General features: G+C 42.9%; 1 pseudogene; it reads right to left on the bottom strand.

Annotated features, from left to right (window-relative positions):
- Positions 1 to 1,755: 1,755 nt before the first annotated feature.
- Positions 1,756 to 3,125, bottom strand: LOC146831092 (uncharacterized; annotated as a pseudogene).
- Between the last annotated feature and the right edge of the window lie 17,073 nt (positions 3,126 to 20,198).

The raw sequence follows: 20,198 nt of genomic DNA, 5'->3' as shown, positions 1-20,198 counted from the left end.
TAAGAATCAAATTTTGTGATGCTATTCACCTGACGGAAGTCAATGCAAAAGCGGAGACTTCCATCCGGCTTTGATACTAATACGATCGGGGAACACCAATTGCTTGTGGACGGTTCTATGATGTCCGACTGCAACATAGCTGTTACTTCCCTTTCTACGGCTTCCCTACGTACGGCAGGGATCCGGTACGGTTTCTGTTTTATGATGGTTGGGGTTAAGGATATGATGTCGTGCTGGATCATCGAGGTCAGCCCTGGTACTGAGGGAAAAAGGCTGGGAAACTGCTCTAACAGTGTCTGTAGTCTGGACTGTTGCGCTGGGGATAATATGTTTCCTATGGGGGGTTTCTCGGTTGGGGTTGTCGGAGGGTTCGGGGTGGTGATTTCTAAGGGCTTTTCTGTGCTTATCGATAGGATTGGCCCTCCCGTTTTATCGGGCTCTGCAACGTCAATCCATTTCTTTAATAAGTTTACATGATAAATTTGTTTGCCCCCGGGATGCTGTGGTAACAAGACGCTATAGGTAACGGGAGTCACTCTCTTTTCAATGATTTAGGGACCTTGCCATTGTGTTAATAACTTGGTTGCTGAGGACGGGAGCAAAAGGAGTACCTTCTCCCCTGGTTTGAATTCTCTTAATTGACTGTTCCTATCGTAATACTGTTTTTGGGCGTTTTGGGTCTTTTCCATATGTTCATGCACCAGACTCCATATCCTAGTGATTGTCGGTTTTAACTCCGCTACGTATTTGGTTAGGGGTTGTCCCTCCTCATCTTCGCCCTCCCATTGTTCTGCTGCCATGTCTAGTAAGGTACGTGGTTTTCTCCCAAATAATATCTCGAACGGGGAGTAACCTGTTGATCTTTGCTCGTGTGTTCTTATGGCAAAGAGGATAAGGGGTAGCTTCTGGTCCCAGTCCCTCCCGGTTTCTGAGATGACCTTGCGTAGCATGTGTTTGATGGTCTTGTTATAACGCTCCACAAGGAACATCGGTTTGAGGATGGTAGACCGAGGTACGAAGCTGACGAATACCCAGGATCTTACAGACTTGGGTCATAATATGTGACATAAAAGGGGTTCCTTGGTCAGTAAGGATCTCTGTTGGAAATCCTACCCTTGAGAACAGGGATACCATGGCCTTGGCTATGGCAGAGGTGGTCACGGTAGACAAGGGAAAGGCCTCTGGATATCTACTCGCATAATCTACAATGACTAGTATGTACTTATGTCCTTTGGCCGAGGGGGGAAGTGGACCCTCCAAGTCCATACCAACTCTCTTGAAGCGTACGTCTATTATGGGCAGGGGACATAAGGGGGCCTTTTTATGCCTTCGGGGTTCGTATATTGACACCTTACACAGGCGGAACAGTGTCTCGCTATATCCCTATATACCCCTGGCCAATAGAACCTCTCCAGGAGATATTGTAGTGTATTCTCTCTCCCATAATGGCCACCCCCTGTTTGGTTATGGGCCAGGTGTAGCACGTGTTTTCGGTAAGGAAGAGGTACCAGCAACTGTGTTTTGGTGTGTGTGTTCCCTTTTACCGCTCTATACAACAACCCCCTTTTTACAAAGAAGTAGGGTCCTACCTGATCGGGCTCTGGTTCTTGTACTTTCTCCCAAGCATGCAGAAGGGTGTTGTCGTCTCTCTGAGCTGACCGGAAACTAGTTGGGGCTGGCTCGATGGGGCCTGTGTGGGAAAGAGGGAAGGCATGACAGGATGTCTGCAAGTATTGTTTTTTTTCTTTTTTTTTTTTAATTCTTACTCTTTTTGTCCTTTCCTACAGTTCCGTCCAGGTCGCTATCGTGGAAAGGTGCCTCACACAACCACATCGTGTCTTTTCTTTTTGTCTCGTCTAGGTATTGTTCAATTATGGGGTGGTCAGTGCCTATGATTACCGCTTCGGGTAGGGAGGGTCTGACCCCCACTCTTCGCACTTGGGGGTAATTTGATATGTCCATAAGGACTTCTGCCACAGGGTATGTCTTGGTATCTCCGTGCACACAAGTAACATGCACATGCTCGTTCTCTTTCATTTGGGTTTGGGGAATCAGGGCTCGATCTACGACGGTCACGTGGCAACCGGTATCCAGGAGGGCTCTTTGCTTCTTCCCGTTCAAGAGGACGTCTTTTTTGTATTGTTGAGGACCTTCCCTGGTCACCATAATCCGTCCTCTAGAATAACCCACGTCCATAGGCTCAGCTGCTGTGGTCCGGTGAGGACATTGCCGGGCGATATGGCCCCAGTCACCGCAGTGATAACATTGCGGCCCTTGTATGCTAGGGCTAGGAGTGGGCTGGAAGGGTTTAGGAAGAGTACAAGGACTGGCCTGGGCTTTTGGTTCTGGTCTAGGTGTGTTCCTTGGGGACACAAAAGGGGCCCATGAGATACCCGCCCTAAACTCAGGTGATCTCTGAAATGCAAACGCTAGCTCCACCGCGGTTACAGAGGACAAGTTAGGATGTTGTTTTACCCATGAACGAGTAGTGGTAGGCAGGGCCACCAGGTATTGTTCCAAGATTACTTTCTCTGTAACTTCTTCCACAGTGGATATCTGGGGGGTTAACCACCGATGTCCCAGGTCTTTGATCCTGTAATACAGGGCCCGTGGGTTCTCACTAGAGGACCATTTTTCTTTCCTGAATCTGTTGCGATAGTACTCTTGGTCGCATCCCAACCTCTCCAGAATAGCTCTTTTTACCTCTTCGTAGGGGGTAGTACCGGCAGGGTTGGCTGCCTGATGGGCTGCCTGGAGTTCCCCCGACAAGAGCGGGGCTATGTATTGGCTCCATCGTTCATGTGGCCACGCAGCCGTGGAGGCGACCCTTTCGAAGTTTGTAAAAAAATGATCAGGGTCTTCCCCTCCTGAAACTTTTGGAGAACGGATCCGGGGACATTAGGGTGTACTTTAGTGCTCACAATCGTGTCAGTTAGCCGCAGTACAGCTGTATCTTGAACCTGTTGGTTCGAGGTAAGCAGGGTGGCTTGCTCCCTTAATGCTCCTTGTAGTGCTTCCCTGTCTTGTTTAGCAGTTTGGACCTGCTGTTCGAACACCAGCTGCAGATGTTGTTGTCCTTCTGCTAGCTGGTTAATAATGCTTTCAAGGGGCACGGGTTGTGTCATGATTCAGCACCTGTAGGTGGTTATCCCACTTCTGACACCACTTTTGTGGCCGTTATCGGTGGTCACAGGGATGAAGGAGTGCACAAACGTAGCAAATGAGATGTTGGACTTTATTGTTGCAATATTAAGGGGTGGGGCGTGGTCCAGGAATCCCAGAAAGAAATACAGAAAATTGTTCGGTGATTAGCAACACAAAAACAATCAGTCAGTCAGTTCCTCCAGGTCTGGGCATAGAGTTCTCTGTGTTCTGTCTCTCCTCTTCTTCTTTTTAACTCTTGTAACCGGGAGGCATGGAGGGAAAAAAGAAAACAAATACGTGGGGGTCAAGTCCTGGCCTTGTTTATCTATTGATTATGCTACTGCCACCAAAAGAAGTGCATGGTATAGATAGGATGAGTGCCGGAAATAATTTACCCAACACACCCCTGTGCCCTACCACCCCGACCCTCCCCACCACCCCCACCAGAACGATCCCCCAAGTGTTACTCGCCTGGGACCACGACCCTTCTCCTGGGCCGTGGCGTCAGGACCTGGGGTATCTTCTCCCTCCTCTAGCCTGCCGGGTATGTTCGTAGTGTAGAATGCTTTTCTGTCTCTTGGCCGGCTGGTTCCTTCGCGTCTCCTCTCTTCTCGCTCCACTGCCGCTCTGGATCCTCTGTCTGCTCTGCTCCCCTGCTCTCACGTTCCGCCTTCTTGCTTCGCCCAATGCTCTCCTCCTGTTCTCCCGCTCCGATGCCGCTGCATTCCGTCTCCTCTCCTGGCGTTCTATTTAGGCATCCGTCTTCTGCATACATAAACGGCCCCTCCTCCATGCCTTGCTCCGAACCTAGACCGCTGCCCGTTTCCAGCGAAGACAAGGTCAGCGCGGTCTGCTCTGTCCATTTCCGGTTTACCCCGTTTTCCTCGTTCAGGTCCTCCTCACACAAACCTTTGCTAAGGACAAGAACCAAGGAAGCTGCAGGAGTTTGGACTGCCCCTCTGCCAGTGTGCGGTTTGCTGGGTTGGCCTGCAGTGGTTTCTTTATTGCCAAGGGAAGGAGAAGGAACTTTTAAGAAACTTTCATCATCTTGCAGAATATTTCTCCAAGGGCTTGAATTTGAGCTTGCCTCCTGTCTGAAGTCTGAGGGATACAAAAGACTTCACCCCTTCTGTTTGCATGCATCTGGAACTTGCTGTTGTAGCTGCTACAGAAGAAAATTGAATTGCAACACCGACACTGGCGAGTGATGCCGTGCTCTGCATCGAAGCCGTGAGCGCTGCTCCGACTTACAACGTAGACCCGATTTCAGCCGCAGTGCCACATCGATGCCAGCGAGCAACATCGTAACTTGCCCTAAGCTGTGAGTGCTGCTCCGACTTGCGGCGTAGGCCCGACGCCTTCTGCTGTGCCGCATTGACTCCGCAGCCGATATCATCGCGGAGCCTATCCTCGACGTGGGTGGTCAAGAATCCATCGACATCGTGACATCGTATAGAACCATGGTTTCGGTGCTGTTGCTAAAGACTGCTTTTAAGTGAAGAAACTATTTTTGAACTACATTTACCATCTTGAAGTATTATTTTTGATTACAGTATTGTGGATTTTTGTCGTTTGTGGTCTTGTGTTAAGTCTATATAAAGAATACTTATTTTTATAAAACCTGTGTGGTGTCCATCTGTAGTGTTTTCACTATATTACTGTATGAGTTCACAAATGCTTCACACACTGCCTCTAAGATAAGCCTGTCTGCTCGTGCCAAGCCACCAAGGGGGAGAGCAGGGGTTATCCAGGAGTGTAATCCCCTTTCCCTGAATAGAAGCAAGGGTCCATATTTGGTCAAAGGTTAAAGCCATTGCCAACTAGAGACCCCCAGTTCTAACATATATATATTAACATATTTTGAGAAAAACAAAGAGTTGCACAGTGTATTGGAACAGAATCTTCCTTTCCAAGATGGCGCCTCCATGGGAGTACTTTCTGAGAGTCCTTTAATTATCTTGATGTTCGCTCTGTATATAGTTGACATCTAAGTTTGAGGCCATGCACTTTTTCAGGTTCCTTCCCGTTGGTATTACTTTGAGAAATGTGTATTATTGTCAGCTTCGACAGTACAAAGCCCACCCCTGAATAGGCTCGGAGGTCAGGAGCAGGAATTAGTATATACATATATATCCATTTTCAAAATGATGCTCCATTGCAGCTAAGGCTTCATTTCTATATTTATCATCCATGTCATACATAGCCCCTTCACAGAGGCAATGGCATATTGTGATCAAGGTTTATGCAGCTGAAACACATCATGGGGTCCTCCGGAATACATTTTTGCTTTTGATTCAAGTATTTTGAGTGAGCTTGTACTTCTTGAATTTGTGGACCTTAGGTAATTCATATGTCCGGGGACTTCATCCCGGAAATGTGCTATACTACCAACAGGCTTGGTAAATCATCTCTGTAGACATTGTCTTGATAGATATATATATCTATAAAGGAAGTTATAGTCAGGCCCAAGGCTCAACAGGAAAAGGATTTGCATAATACATTGGAGCAGCTTGACGAATCTTCATGAAACGTTCCAAAAAAAAGGTCTCATCCACTGAGCTCCTCCCTGGAATGTTTGAGTGTGATCCATCAAGTTTGGGGCTGAAAAAAAATGGAGAGCGCGAAAATGTGCTTTCCACATTAATTTTTCCATGGAAAATTAAACACAGCTACATATATAATGTCTGAACAGAATTGCACCAAATTTGGCAGAAACCAAGATCTCTTCCAGAACTGCTGAGTGCATCAGCTATTGCACCACATTCTATGACATCATTGATAACAGCACTGCAACATCTGAAAATACACCACTGATGACAACACTTTGCATGGTGGGGCACGAATTATAGTTACTTTAGGGCACAACTTACTTGAGATAACTATAACAGGTGAATTTCAGTGTTCATTTTCAGTAATATAATATGTTTTTACTGAAATGTTCACATAACTAGAATGTCCCTTTAACTTTTGATTTTTTTCTTTCCTTGTGGGCAGAGAAACAGTGTCTCGAAAGTGAACTTTCTTGGACACAAGCACTTTATTTACATATTGCCCCAGGGTATATTGTCCCTGCATGTTCAGGAAGGCTTGGCAAGGGGCGCTGCTCCCCCCTTCACTATAAAACTTAATCCACTGCCACCTGGCCCCTTGCCCCTTGCCCACCTGGGGAGTTCATTTATTGAAGCGTGGAAGGCTGCACTTTTTTAGTTCTCATTTTACCACAGATATGCGGCCTGGAGGGTCCCTCCGCCTGGGGTCGGGGGGCAGGGTATTCCTACTGTGCCCGCTTATATCTGTTTTTACACTTATTTCCAGGACTGGGGACTCAGTCCTCAATTCCTAAAATGGCTGTGGCAACATCTTTGTTGATGTGGTGGCAGCCAATCAAATCTTATCTTAATATATAATAAGACAACTGAGGGTGGAGGCAAAGGCAGAAAAAATGCACCTGTTAACAACAAAGTCTGGCAAAGTAGTAGTGGTGCAGGAAAACCAGGAAGTGCACCCCTCTACACTTCCTATTTGAAATTTCCAAAATTAAAGCAAGAAAAAAAATATGGATTCCGCAGACATCAATTATGTAAGTCAGTTAGAAAACAGATTGTTCATGATGATCTGAAGAATATGCCAAGTCGTTGTATTCTTATTTCCGTAATTCTTTAGTCAGACCCCCCCAGGATATTGCGGCATGGATTAGCAAATTTAGCGGCACAAATATGGAAATTTAGCGGCACAAATATGGAAATTTAGCTGCATTTTTGCGGCACTTTATTTTACTCATAATCATTCATTTTCAGCCTGAAATCAATGGAAACTGTTTTAGCAGAGTTTTGCACTCGTAATAGGCATGTTAAAAGTGTCTACAGATCTACGGAAGCACAGATGTAATCCTAACCTTGTGGGAGGGTACTGTATTTCTCCCTGGGATGTTCTAGTGCCCATGTATGCACCCCTATCAGGGCACCGCTGATCTGGATCCGAGAGGCAGGACACCTCTTCCTCAGGCACCCTCTTTTGAAATTGTTTTAACTAATGCTATGGGGGCCCTCAACCATGAGATCAGTAATGTTGAGGAAAGCCTAGGTATCACCAAACAGGTTTTGCTACAAGATAAGCAGACTCTACCAGCATCAGAAGTCGCCGGCCCAAGTACTAAATCAAGTAACCTGAGTTGATTAAAAACATCTGGGTCCTCCTGATGGAGGAGAGTTAATCCTTGTATTTTACACAAACTTGTAACTATTGATTCCGAAACTGTTAATTCTGTGAAACCTTTGACTGATTTTTCTCAGTTCACACCCAGGGAAAAGTAACAAGCATTTGCAATGCAATAGGTCTCACATTAACGCGAGTTTGAGCTATTGACATTGCAAATGACTGCCTTTTATTTAAGTTTTAAAAACAGATAAATGCATTGTCATTTGCAATGTCAATAGCTCAAACTCGCGTAAATGCGAGACCTATTGCATTGCAAATGCTTGTTATATTTACAGGCGTCAACCGCTAAGATTTACAGGGAGACTTCTGCCATATCAGTTGTCTCATATTTTACGATGGGATTAATCATTAGAGCAACACGTCAAATGCTGCCAGCCTATTTTTTATGGCACTTCCATTGTTTCGCACCTCTTCTTTAGCACTCCTTCCTGAAATGTTAATGAAGCTCTTTTTTTAGCCTCGAATGGGTCAGGTTTTTTTTCAGTATGGTGGGCGAAGTGGCGGTGACATCACACCGTACAGCTGTTGTTTCCGAGGCTTTTAAAAGTGTGTGCCTGCTTAGCAGACTCTGCACGTGTCATGATGATGTCAAGCTAGCCGGGTATAATCTGGTACCGGGCTCCGAAAGGGTCCGGGTTGGTACCTAGGAAAAGATCGGTTTAGAAATCTGTTGAAATGAAGCTTCCGTATTTTACAGAATGCTGCAGGTATGTTAATTTCAGAATGAATGTAAATGTGAGCAGGGAACCCTTTATGGAATTGATGCTACTTGCATTACAAAATATATTGTATGGGCGGGGTGGGCGCCTAAGAAAACCTCCGCGTTGACACTTGTGTCACAGCCTGAAGCAGCATCCGAACTGAAACACCGCGTTAGCACTCACAGCTCTAAATTGGATTCTGAAACTATCACCGCGCCCTCGGATGGGAGTTGAACGTTAGACTTGGTAACAAAAAGCAAAATGATGCACGAGACTGACAGCTCACGCCTTATCGCAGTTCTTTATTTAGCCGCTGAAAAGGTGCGGGCGGAGGCGGTGAGAGGGGCTGCACGCTATTCAAAAAATGCACCGACACTAGAGTGTAATCCTCGGCTATTCTTACACTGTCTGTTTCCTTCCCCGTAGGCAAATCCGCGAGAGAGGCCGAGTATGACAAGAAAGGGGTAAAGGGTTTCCTGCTGCCTAGAAATCTGCAGCATGGTTCGGCCAGGTGGGCGTCCGACGTGCTTGATGTGGTTGCCTCGGAAGCACTCCAGAGGGCAGGAAGTTGCTCATCAGCTAATGCGTCACGAAGCGTCGAGGGAGCTGTGGGATAGCAGAAAGGAAGGAGTAAGCCAACAATTGAGGTGTGTCTCCCATCTACCGTTCCCCTGTCAACCGGGGTGACTCAGGCAGAAGCTTTAGGCAAAGCCTCAAGCCAGGATATCGGCAGCGAGTTCACCAATTCACGAATTACAAGCACACATCAGAAAAAGCGAAACAAAGAAACATTCCACCACCTAAACGTGGATGTTTACAAAACAAGACAAATTGGTCCGGACGCAAGCGAGCGCCCGCAGCACGAAAGTGAAAGCAAGCAAGCGCGCTTGGCGGGGGCGGGGGAGCGCATTCCAGGCTGGGGAGCGGACCCTTTGAAGTTTGATGCCGAGGTCACCAGTGGACTGAAGCGCTTCCCAAAACGGACTGCATGGCGGCACGATGCACGTGATTGTGCGCGTGCTCGCCATGCAATCCACTTTTGGGAGCACTTTGAAATGCCCCTTACTAAAGTCTCGCATTGCGATTGAGTAAACGCAATAGCTAGACGAGACCTAAAAAAGGACTCTTTGCGTACTGTGCACCGTATGGATAAAGCGCTGCCCAATCCAGTTGGCAGTCCAGTGTATGCCACTACTGCTGTAGTGAATTTGGAGGTTAGGTCAGTTTCAACATCACAAACACTGTACATACCCAGCACTCAAGAGACTATTTGATGCTTCATGGTAAACTAAAAGCAATAGAGTGTACCATTTCAACTTGCCCACCTCTGATCACCTACCGACGTCAATTGAGGGTGCCACTGACGCCCCCCATTCTTGTGGGACCATACAGCGCCTTGATTCAGTTAGGTGTAATTCCAAGGAGACTAATACTGTAACATTTGTCCCTCAAGCTAATTCTGCTAGTCTTCCTGTAATGTCTTTCTGACTCTGGAGCAGCCCCAAATGCCTCTTCAACTGACACCTCAAGAACCTCCTTTTGTTGTTGTTTTAAAAGAAGCTCCTCCTCGACCTGCGCAGAGTGAAGAATGTTAACAATTTATTAATTAAGTCATTCATTGGTTCAGCAGGAGATTATGGGATTTTAGTTTTTTTCATAACGAATTCATTATGGCTAGAAGGGTTCCTTGGGTGGGCAACGAGCAAAAGCAAGATTTTGGGGACTGCATAGTGATTAATTTTAAAAGGGCATGTGTTGTTGATGACCGCTCATGGAGGATTCATTTCCCCCCCCTTTTATCTCAGTAAGATAAAGGTGCTACCTTTTGGGCTATTTTTACAAGCGATCTGACTGTTTGCTCTGTCAGGTGCAACAAGTAATCACGGCTATTACAGCTGCTGGTTACTACCCTTACAACATACCTACTGTCAGCAGGTATGCTCTGCTGGTGCTATCTGGCACTCCTGAGTGACGCAATACCATGGGGTTGTCAGGCTGTGAATCATTTCTTGTGAAAGATGTAGCTATGTAGCTATTTTTGCTGGTGAGCTGAATAACCCTTAACCATTACCTGTTGATTCAGGCAATAATAACGATGCCACTGCTGCTAAGGAATGTAACCCATTGCCAGCTCGAAGGGTGGAGCCCAGGGCAAGACCCTCTGCTATTATTCTCAACTTCGCTACAAGGAATGTAGCAGGATTAGGTAAATTCTGATTGGCTTCATTTTATCCAGGGGGTCACTTTTACATGTTTTTAGGAAACTTGAGGACATACTACAGCAGGTGCCAGCAGTGCTTCTATGTTTATGCTCTCTGGGCAAAGGGAGCGAGAAGAAGCCTGGCACACACATAGGCTGTGCTAATGTTTCAGGTTGGAAATTGAGACACAGAGAGCACCGCGGCACTGTCATGCCCTGGAAACATAATGCAATGACACATTTTAAAAGGGGAGGCATATTACGCAATGTTTATCCCCCCCCCCATCGTTGTGTGTGCAGCCCGGGCCGAGACAGCTTCCCCAGCATACACACAGACAGTTTTAGAGCTGCTGTAGGGAAGTGTCTGAATTATTGCAGCCGCACCCGAGTACTTCACAGGTCTTTAAAAGACCATTTCCATGTTAACAAAGCTTTGTTGTTTTTCACCCCTTCTTAGAGCCCCTGTATATCCACTCTGCCAATTGATGGATGATTTAGCCCCCCATAAATGTTTATACATACCAAAGCATGAAAGGAAATGTCTGAAGCTCAGCATTGATTCACTAACAGCATCTTGCAGAAAGCTTCCGCTGTGATTGACAGCCACATGAGTAAACAAACACAAGCTCTGCCACTTTTGCAAAACATTGTTCTGCACACCTGAGGCATTACATCTTGTCGAAGGTGGACTGCCGCCACTGACTGAATATTACAGTGCCACAGTTTACTTGAGCGTGCTTTTTCCACACTTACCTAGTCAGTCAAGCTATGCAAAAAACTAAGGCAAATTATGTGGCATAATCCAGCACATTCTGTGACAGTGACAGTATTTTTCACAACATTTTAACGCTAATTAGTTCTGTCAGGGCAAACGTTTCACCACATTTCAGAAATTTCGTGGGCAGTTTTGTAAAAATCGCTGCATTTTTACAAAACTGCCGATTTCCTGGAGGGTCTGTTTATTGAAAATGATGAACACATCAAGATGTTAAAATCCACTATTCATGATCCTTTTAGCCAATGCGTTTCGTCCCTATAGGGACTTCTTCAGGGCTCAAATAAGAGTCAGGGTATATATTCTTTTTCAGTTACAAGTCAACAGAGAAATCCTGAGACATAGTAAGTAAGGGGTGTTCCTGGTCACCATAAAATGCATTGGGAGTGGACGCAAACACGACTATTTCTGGTTACCATGCCACTTGAATGGTGGAAAGCCCACCACAACACCCATTGCCCACCCCTTTCATGCTAAATATAGCGTGAAAGTGGGCTTTATTTACAAGGCAGCGTTAAGCCAGGTTAAGTGGCTTAACGCTGCCTTGTAAATGAGGCGAGACCCTTACCGCCACCACAATGTTGAGAAAAGTGACGTGGTGGTGGTGACTTCTAAATATGCCCCTTTGTAAATTGTATGTAGAATCTTTTCCCTGCTCAAACTTTGTCTACAGAGCCTACAAACCTGTGGGGAACATGCTGAAGACAAATTGTGAACTTTCATCTGCCCACAGGGTTACTCTTCAATGCAAACATTTATCACATGTTCCATACGTGTACACAATTATGGTGTATTAAAAGCAGATGTGTTTAGTAAACACGTACACCCATTCGCTGGACACAGGCTGTACAAAATTAGATAAAGACGTACTATGGTAGTTGCCCGCTAATATGCACTGCTACAACCCAGTAATGTGATACAATAAATTATTCATCCTAATATTAACCTTCACTCTTTGTGGACCCTGAATGTAGGGATAGCTCGAAAGTGCTTGGCCCGAGTCTTTCAGCTTACAAAGTGCCCCATCCCTTTTGTTCTCCAGCCACACTGCTACAGGATATACCAGTACCCCTGGGGCACTTTACTGCTGATCAATTAACAATCTGGTGTGAGCATTCCATTCACATAGTGGGGAATTTGTTTCAGAATGACCACTTGCTTCATTTTTTCTGATAATTCAGGAATATACCATTCCCCCAACTCAATTTCTACTACATGAGCAGTTATTAGGAACCGTCAAGACACTAGGGTGTGATGGACACAGAACCACCAACACATTCAGTGATACATGCGCCACACATCCTAGGAGCAGGTCGAAACCTAATCACTTGGTTTTACAGAGCCATCAGGGATGGATCACACTGGGATCTCGCTGCGCCAACTCCATCAGTAATGGGAGGAGGATTTAGCGTGCCCCCAGCATGATACTGAATGGATGCTAGCACTTGAATCTCCTCGGGCAATCTCTAGGAAATGCACCTTTTAAGAACATTCAATATCTGATTCTTCATAGGGCTTACCTCACACTTTCTTGAATAAACCGTATGCTCTCATCGGCTGATTGTGCCTGCACAAGATGCCGAGCACTGTCAGCTGACCTTAGGCACATGCTAGTGGCAGTTTCTGGCATTTGGTACACGTCCTATTAGCTGCAGTTACAGAGCTAACAACTTTTAACTCATGAGAAGCTACAGCACTGGCCCTTTTTCCAATGGTGAAAGATTTTAAGGTGCTGGTACGCTTTGCTAATTTAGCCCATCTTTTAGCCAAGCACAAACTAACCATGAGTTGGTGTGCACAACAGCCCCCATTCTTTCTTCAGTGGTGTTGAGCTTTTCTCCATTGGGGTGAAGCAAAAAATTCTGCACTGCGAGGAAGCCTGTAGAATAAGAAAACGTCCCGTAGCAGCAGCCTGGGACACCATACTAATACAATTCAAAGAGCATATTTCAGGGTATCCCTCTATCACCTCACATCAGCCTACTCCTCCTGTTGCCTCCTCTGATGGGGAATAACAGGGCCCACACTACTTATTCATGACCACCCAACTACTATTGTGGTAGATCTGGCCTCGCACTACTCACTGACAGCCCGAAAGCCAGTATTGCGGTGGTCTGGTCTCATACTACTTACTCACGGCCCCCTAACCAGTATCCCTTCTATCCCCTCATTTGCCTTATCTTGCTTTCCGCTCATATAGTGCTCTTTGTTCTACCCATTCCAAGTTGGACTTCCCAAACTTTTGTTCTTATCTTTATAAATTGCTTCATGCTCCATGATGGAGGACCATAATATTTGCTATTATAGTCATAGTGCCACAGTTGACGAACCCAACCACTTAATAGTAAATGTTTTTAAGAGGCTGAATTAATCTGTATGTAATGCAAAAAAGCTTTTGGATTGTATTACTGTATTGAATAATTTAAATGCATCATAAACATATTTGTATCAATATGTAAGCTATAAATTAAAAAAAACACACTCATTGGAATATGTCATCAGTGATGGCCTTAATTATGTAATTTGGGTTTTCATCAGTGATGTGATAAATTATGTCATAGGGCATATCATGAGTGATTTTTTTACAAAATATTGAGTTGGAAATATCGGATGCAGAAATATCGGAAAGAAAATATTGTAACACAACTACCATGATGCAAAAATGTTGTTGTCAAGAGTATAATTTTTTTAGATAAGTAATATAGTTTTTATTAACATCCTTATTGTAGATATTGTTTTCAATAATATCGTTTTTAAATGGGCTAGTTTACATACTATTTTTGGGGTTATTATTGTTTGTATAATTGTTAATAATATTTTTAAACATAGTTTGCAGTGTTCAGTCAATTATATTTTTTTATTTTATTTTAATAGTAAGTTACATTGCTGTAATGGGTTGCTAGGCTTGTAGAGGAGTAAGGTGGGAAGGTAAATAAGTATAATTCATGGGTCGCCAACCTTTTCTGTATTGAGAGTGACTTCAGCTCAAGGAAAGTCCTGTTGAGCTACTAGCACATTTTATCACTGTAAAATATTGACAGCACATGCAAACATCGCACTATAACCACCCTAAGCAGGATTATCATAGTGCCACCCAAGTATTCCAGGTTATAGTACCTGAAGAAATGCTAGGGAAACATTTATCAATATTAAATGCTAAATGCCCCCACCTGACTGATAAAGTAACATTCAAGTCTTCACATGCCTTGTGGCACAAAGGACATAACCAAGTCTCCTCAATTCAGCTTGACTTATCTTTCAAGTATCAACTTTAAATGTGTTTTGGAATTGCAACCTTTTGTCTTCATCAGCATATCAATTTCTGAAAATACACAGATTTTTCTATCACCACTTTCCATTTTGGGCAAACAAACTAAATTTTCCTGAAGAAAACCCCTGTTTGAAAAAAATGCCTTTAAAATACACTTTTTCATTTTTAGTAACTACATAGTCCCCAAACATTAGCTAGTCATTTTAATTGTGCGCTCAATTGTACAAATGCCTCACATGGACAGACTGCTTCAAATGCTCAGGTATTACAGTCATAATCCATGGCACCATAGCACAGAAGGCGACTGTATAGTGCCAATAATGCCCACCAGTATAAATTGTGCCAAGTCTGGACACCATAAGGACCAGGATGGCCACCATATTATTAGTCATGGTTATTATTATGCAAGGGGCAGCCACAATTATGTCAGGGACAACTAAATATAGTGCAGTCATCCTCTTAATATGTCACTGATGGCTGCCAGTATACCATAACTAGACCATGAATACCCGAAATAGTAAAGTATGGCCATAATTAAGTCATTGGCACTATTATGCCATGAACTGACACATTTGTGCCACAGACAAAACCCATATGATGGGGGCTAGCATACCCATTTGGTAATCCTTGACACCAGGTGTAGCTTACAGGAACCAACAGTGTTTATAATGGACGCACACATAGATGAATGCAGATGAGGCTCTTCATTTTCTCTGCTCAGGATCATAACTTTCCTCAGCCCTAGGCTGCTCATGCACCCAACCGAAACATTTTCACTGACTCCTGCAGTCCCACACTTTAGTTGGTCAGCACTGATTACTGCTCAGGCTACCACTGCCACTCTTGATTTATGGCCCACTGTTCACACACATGGTGAAATTGATAAAGCAGGGGACTATCACATGGCTAATCACCTTGTGACTTACTCCGAGACTGGATAAAGGTGACCATGTGGCAGACTCAATAGGCCGACACAGTGCGTGTTTGATTGTTAATGTGAGTTCCTGCCGTAGGCCGGTTGGCTAAAGATCTTCAGTTAAGAAGTGCTGCTTTTTTTAATATGCTTTGAGTCTCTGCATAGACTCTCTGAATAAGATACTGGGATTGACTTCACCTCTGAGAGCTACTTTGAGGGTACTGGCGAGCTACCAGTAGCTCCCGAGCTACTCGTTTGAGACCCCTGAAATAATTAGCTATTAATTAGGAATTCATTTATTATTGAGTATTTAATTGATTACTAATTATGTAAATGTTGTAATTTTTACATTTTGTAAGTTATTTGTTAGGTGTGGGTTGCTGGGTTTGTAGGGATATAGGATGGGAAGTTAATTAAATTAACTAACACATTATTAATAATTATTTCATTGATTATTAATTATGTACATTTTGTAATAATTATATTTGTTAAGTGCCGGTTTGTGGGTTTGTAGGGAGTTATGGGTGGGAAGTTTGTTATTAATGAATTATTAATTATTAATTGATTAATTAATTATTGATTGCAGATTTGTTTATTAATTAATAATTAATAATAATAATAATTAATTCATTAATTAACAATACTAAAAGAAGAGAACAACACCCTGGACTCGTCCCAATCTGGATTACGCAGCAACCACAGCACCGAAACCGCCCTCATCGCCGTCACCGATGACATCAGGACCCTGCTGGACAATGGCGATACCGCAGCCCTCATTTTCCTAGACCTCTTGGCCGCCTTTGACATCATCTGCCACCATACCCTATGCACACACCTCCACAAAGCAGGAATCCGCGACAAAGCCCTGGACTGGATTACCTCCTTCCTCACCAGCAGAACCCAGAGAGTCCACCTCCCTCCATTCGGATCCTAAGCCACCAAGATCACCTGTGACGTACCCCAAGGATCATTCCTCAGCCCGACCCTTTTTAACGTCTACACGACACTGCTCGCCTCCATCGTTCGATCGCATAACCTCAACATTGTCTCATACGCCAGCAACACCCAGCTGATCCTCTCCCTCACCAAGGACCCCGCCACCGCCAAAACCAACTTCCACGAATGGATGAAGAACAGTCACCTGAAACTGAAATCGGACCAGACGGAGGTCCTCATCCTCGGATCCCCCCCTCCGCCTCGGACAACTCCTGGTGGCCGGCCACGCTGGGAGCTGCGCCAACACCCACCGACCACAGACGCAACCTGGGGTTCATCCTGGACTCATCTCTATCAATGACCCAGCAAGTCAACGCCGTCTCCTCCTCCTGCTTCAACACCCTCCGCATGCTTTGCAAAATCTACAGATGGATCCCCACTGGAACCAGAAGGACGGTCACCCAGGCCCTCGTCAGCAGCAGGCTGGACTACGGCAATGCCTTCTATGCGGGAACCACGGGCAAACTCCAGAAAAGACTTCAATGCATACAGAATACCTCCGCATGCCTTGTCCTCAACATCCCTCGCCAGAGCCACATGACTGCCCACCTGAGAGAACTGCACTGGCCCCCCGTCAACACGAGGATCACCTTCAAGCTCATCACCCATGCTCACAAAGCACTCCACGATGACGAACTAACATACCTGAACAAGCGACTCACCTTCTACACTCCCAACCGCCAGCTTCGCTCCGCTGACCTCGCCCTCACCAGCGTTCCATGCATCCTCCGAACGACCACCGGTGGCAGATCATTCTCCTAACTTGCTGCCAAGACATGGAACACCCTCCCCATCCACCTGCGACAGACCCAGGACCTGCTGACCTTCAGGAGACTTCTCAAGACCTGGCTGTTCGAGCAGTAGCAGCACCCCCACCCCTAGCGCCTTGAGACCCTCACGGGTGAGTAGTACGGTCTTCAAATGTTTGATTGATTGATTGATTGATTTAATTTTCTATGATTTATGGTAATTGTGGTATATTTATTTATTTTATTTACATTTTAATTCAGGGTTGCTAGGTTTATTAGGGTATAGTGTGGTAAATGAATTATGCAATAAATAATGTCCCTTTCTTTATTGATAATTCATTAGTACATTGGTTAATAAGTATGTACATTGTTCATTTTTTTATATATCATTTTTTGGTTTAATTAATATAGTTTATAATTGTATTCAATTGAAAGGGTTATGTTTCACATATGTTATGTGAAGTACAGTCCCTACTATTGAATTGACTGGAGTGGGATTATTACATTTTACCCCTCTGTCCAACGCTGTCCCTACTGTTGCACATACTGGAGTGAAAATAGTACATTTTAGCCCTTTGAAATCCAACACTTTCCCTACTGTTGCACAGATTGGAGTGGGAATAGTACATTTTACCCATCCAGAGAACAATAATTTCCATAATGTTGCACAGACTGGAGTGGGAATAGTAAATGTTACCCCTCCAGAGTCCAACGTTTTCCCTACTGTTGCAGACTGGAGTGGGTATAGTTTATGTATTGCTCCCAGATTATAATATTTTTTAATGTTGTTTGCATATATAAAATATTATTATTTGGATATTTGTTAAATGTGACAATGTGTGTATATGTATGTATATTTTTGAATCAATTCGTTTTTTAATATATTAAGCAAATGATTTTTTGATATTTATTTAATTGCGTAATTTCTTCAATATTTTGCAATTGATTTTTAATTATTTTTTTAATGTGTGTGTGTACATATCTCTCTCTCTCTCTCTCTCTATATATATATATAGGCTGCTGCTGCTGTGACGGCCGAAACGCGTCCTGACATCCGTTATGGGGATTGTAAATAAATAAAACTGTTGGCACGATAAGAGGTCTGCGCTCGTGATTTCCCCCCAGGAAGTGTGCTTACGAGTGGTTAAGAAATATATATATATATATATATATATATACAGAGCAGATAACTCTCCAACGTCCAAATTGGCGAATAGAGAGATACGGACCACTGGAAGGTAAGGCTTGAATTTGTTGTTTTATTCCTCAAAGATGATGCGTTTCGGACATCACCAGTCCTTAATCACATACAGAGAAAATGTAGTTCGCCATTTTTTAAAACATTTTGAAACACCACGTGATTAGTGAAATTAGTAGAAATACTTAAGCCTTTCCAACATTTTTTATATATATATAATTCGTAGTCTGTTTTCCAAATACGATCTTTTGGTGGTAGAAGCACATTTGATATATTGGTAAAATACCATAGGATGATAATGTTTAAATAAATATATAAATACATAAATATAATAATAAATACATAAATATTTTTTGTCATCCATAAAAAAAAATTCTATGCAGGAATAAAACCATGAATCAACGTAGGCTAAAAAACATAGTATGTGCAAAATCGCTTTTTTTGTATATAAAAAGATCTAAGTGCAAAAAATTGATTAATTTACAATTAGTGCAAATTGGCAAATAGTGCATGATGAGAAAAAACTCTATCATACGTTAATCAGACCTACTGAAATGTGGAAATGTTGCAATGAAATGTAAGGTGTCATGTACTAATAAAGTACTTATGTGTATTTACATGACCATAAATAAAGTGCAAGTGCTACCTTAAAAATGGTAATAATGATAAAAAAAACTGTGCATACGTGGTGTAATAAAACAGTTAAATTGATAAGTGTGAAGGTTCTATCTTTTCTTTCGATATATATATATATATATATATATATATATATATATATGTGTATATATTCACTGAAAAAACCATAGGTTTCAGGCCTGATATAGTTAGGAATTAGAATTTAAAAAACCTTAGAATTTCACTGAAAAAACAAAAGGTTTTAGGGGTGTTATAGTTAGCTGGACATTTCACTCGAACAAAACCATTCAAATTCCTCCGATATAGTTAGTTGTACTAACTACATCTTGCGCGCCCGCAATCCACTGCTGATGATGTCACATATTACATCATTCATGACACGGTCAGTGACATCACTGATGACATCTCAAATTTCAAAGGTTTTTTAAATGCTAATTCCTAACTATATCAGGCCTGAAACCTATGGTTTTTTCAGTGAATTTCAAAGGTTTTTAAATACTAATTCCTAAAAATATCAGGCCTGAAACCTATGGTTTTTTCAGTGAATTTCAAAGGTTTTGTAAATGAAAATTTTCAATGTATTTATTGTTATACTGATTTTTTTGATACTGATTTACTACATTGTTTAAACTGTTTATTTTTAGATATTTTATTTTTTTAATTACATTATACAATACAATACAAAATATACTTTCTCAGAATGAATTACTTTAGTTTAAATACTTTGCAAACAGGCAATAGACTTTTAAGTACAGTAGTTACAGTTGTTGCAATGGGCAACACAATTTCAAACACAAAGCAACATTGAGCTCAATGGAAATTTCTAGTCAAATGCAATTAGTTACTTTATGGATTACTTTTGTAACCACAGGACTGTATGCTAGATTCAGTCCTTGGACATCTCCTGTAAACAGTTGAGTAAAAGCGTTTTGGTTACAGTAGTGATTTTTAAGGATTATTATTGTATTTTAAAAGTTGACACAGAACATTGTTCACATAGAATCACCAATGTTATCCTATGGCAGAAAATTCACTTAGCAGGTAAGTACTGTTATCGTTACTTTTTCTTACTCAGTGGTGGATCCTGGATCCAGCATAGGTAAATCTCCTGTAAACAGTTGAAAGAATGTGTTTAAGTCATACAGATGATTTTTTAGGAATATTTTTAGTTTGTTAAAATAGACACTTAGAAACTTTTCTACTTAAAAGCACACATTGGATTCCTATGGAAGGAAATACAAGTTACTGTTAAGTACGCTTAAAATTACTTTTCAGGGTCAGTGCTGGTCTAAAAGATGCAGCACTGGGTTCTCTCCTGATAACAGGTGAGTAAATCGGAATTCGTAGTTTGGCTAGTTTTAGAGGAATATTTCTAAGTTTCAAAAATGGACACT

Source organism: Triturus cristatus, chromosome 5_1 (genome assembly GCF_964204655.1).
Source record: "Triturus cristatus chromosome 5_1, aTriCri1.1, whole genome shotgun sequence".
Lineage (NCBI taxonomy): Eukaryota > Metazoa > Chordata > Amphibia > Caudata > Salamandridae > Triturus > Triturus cristatus.
The sequence above is the reverse complement of the archived record's forward strand: the minus strand, read 5'-3'. Positions and strand labels throughout refer to the sequence as shown.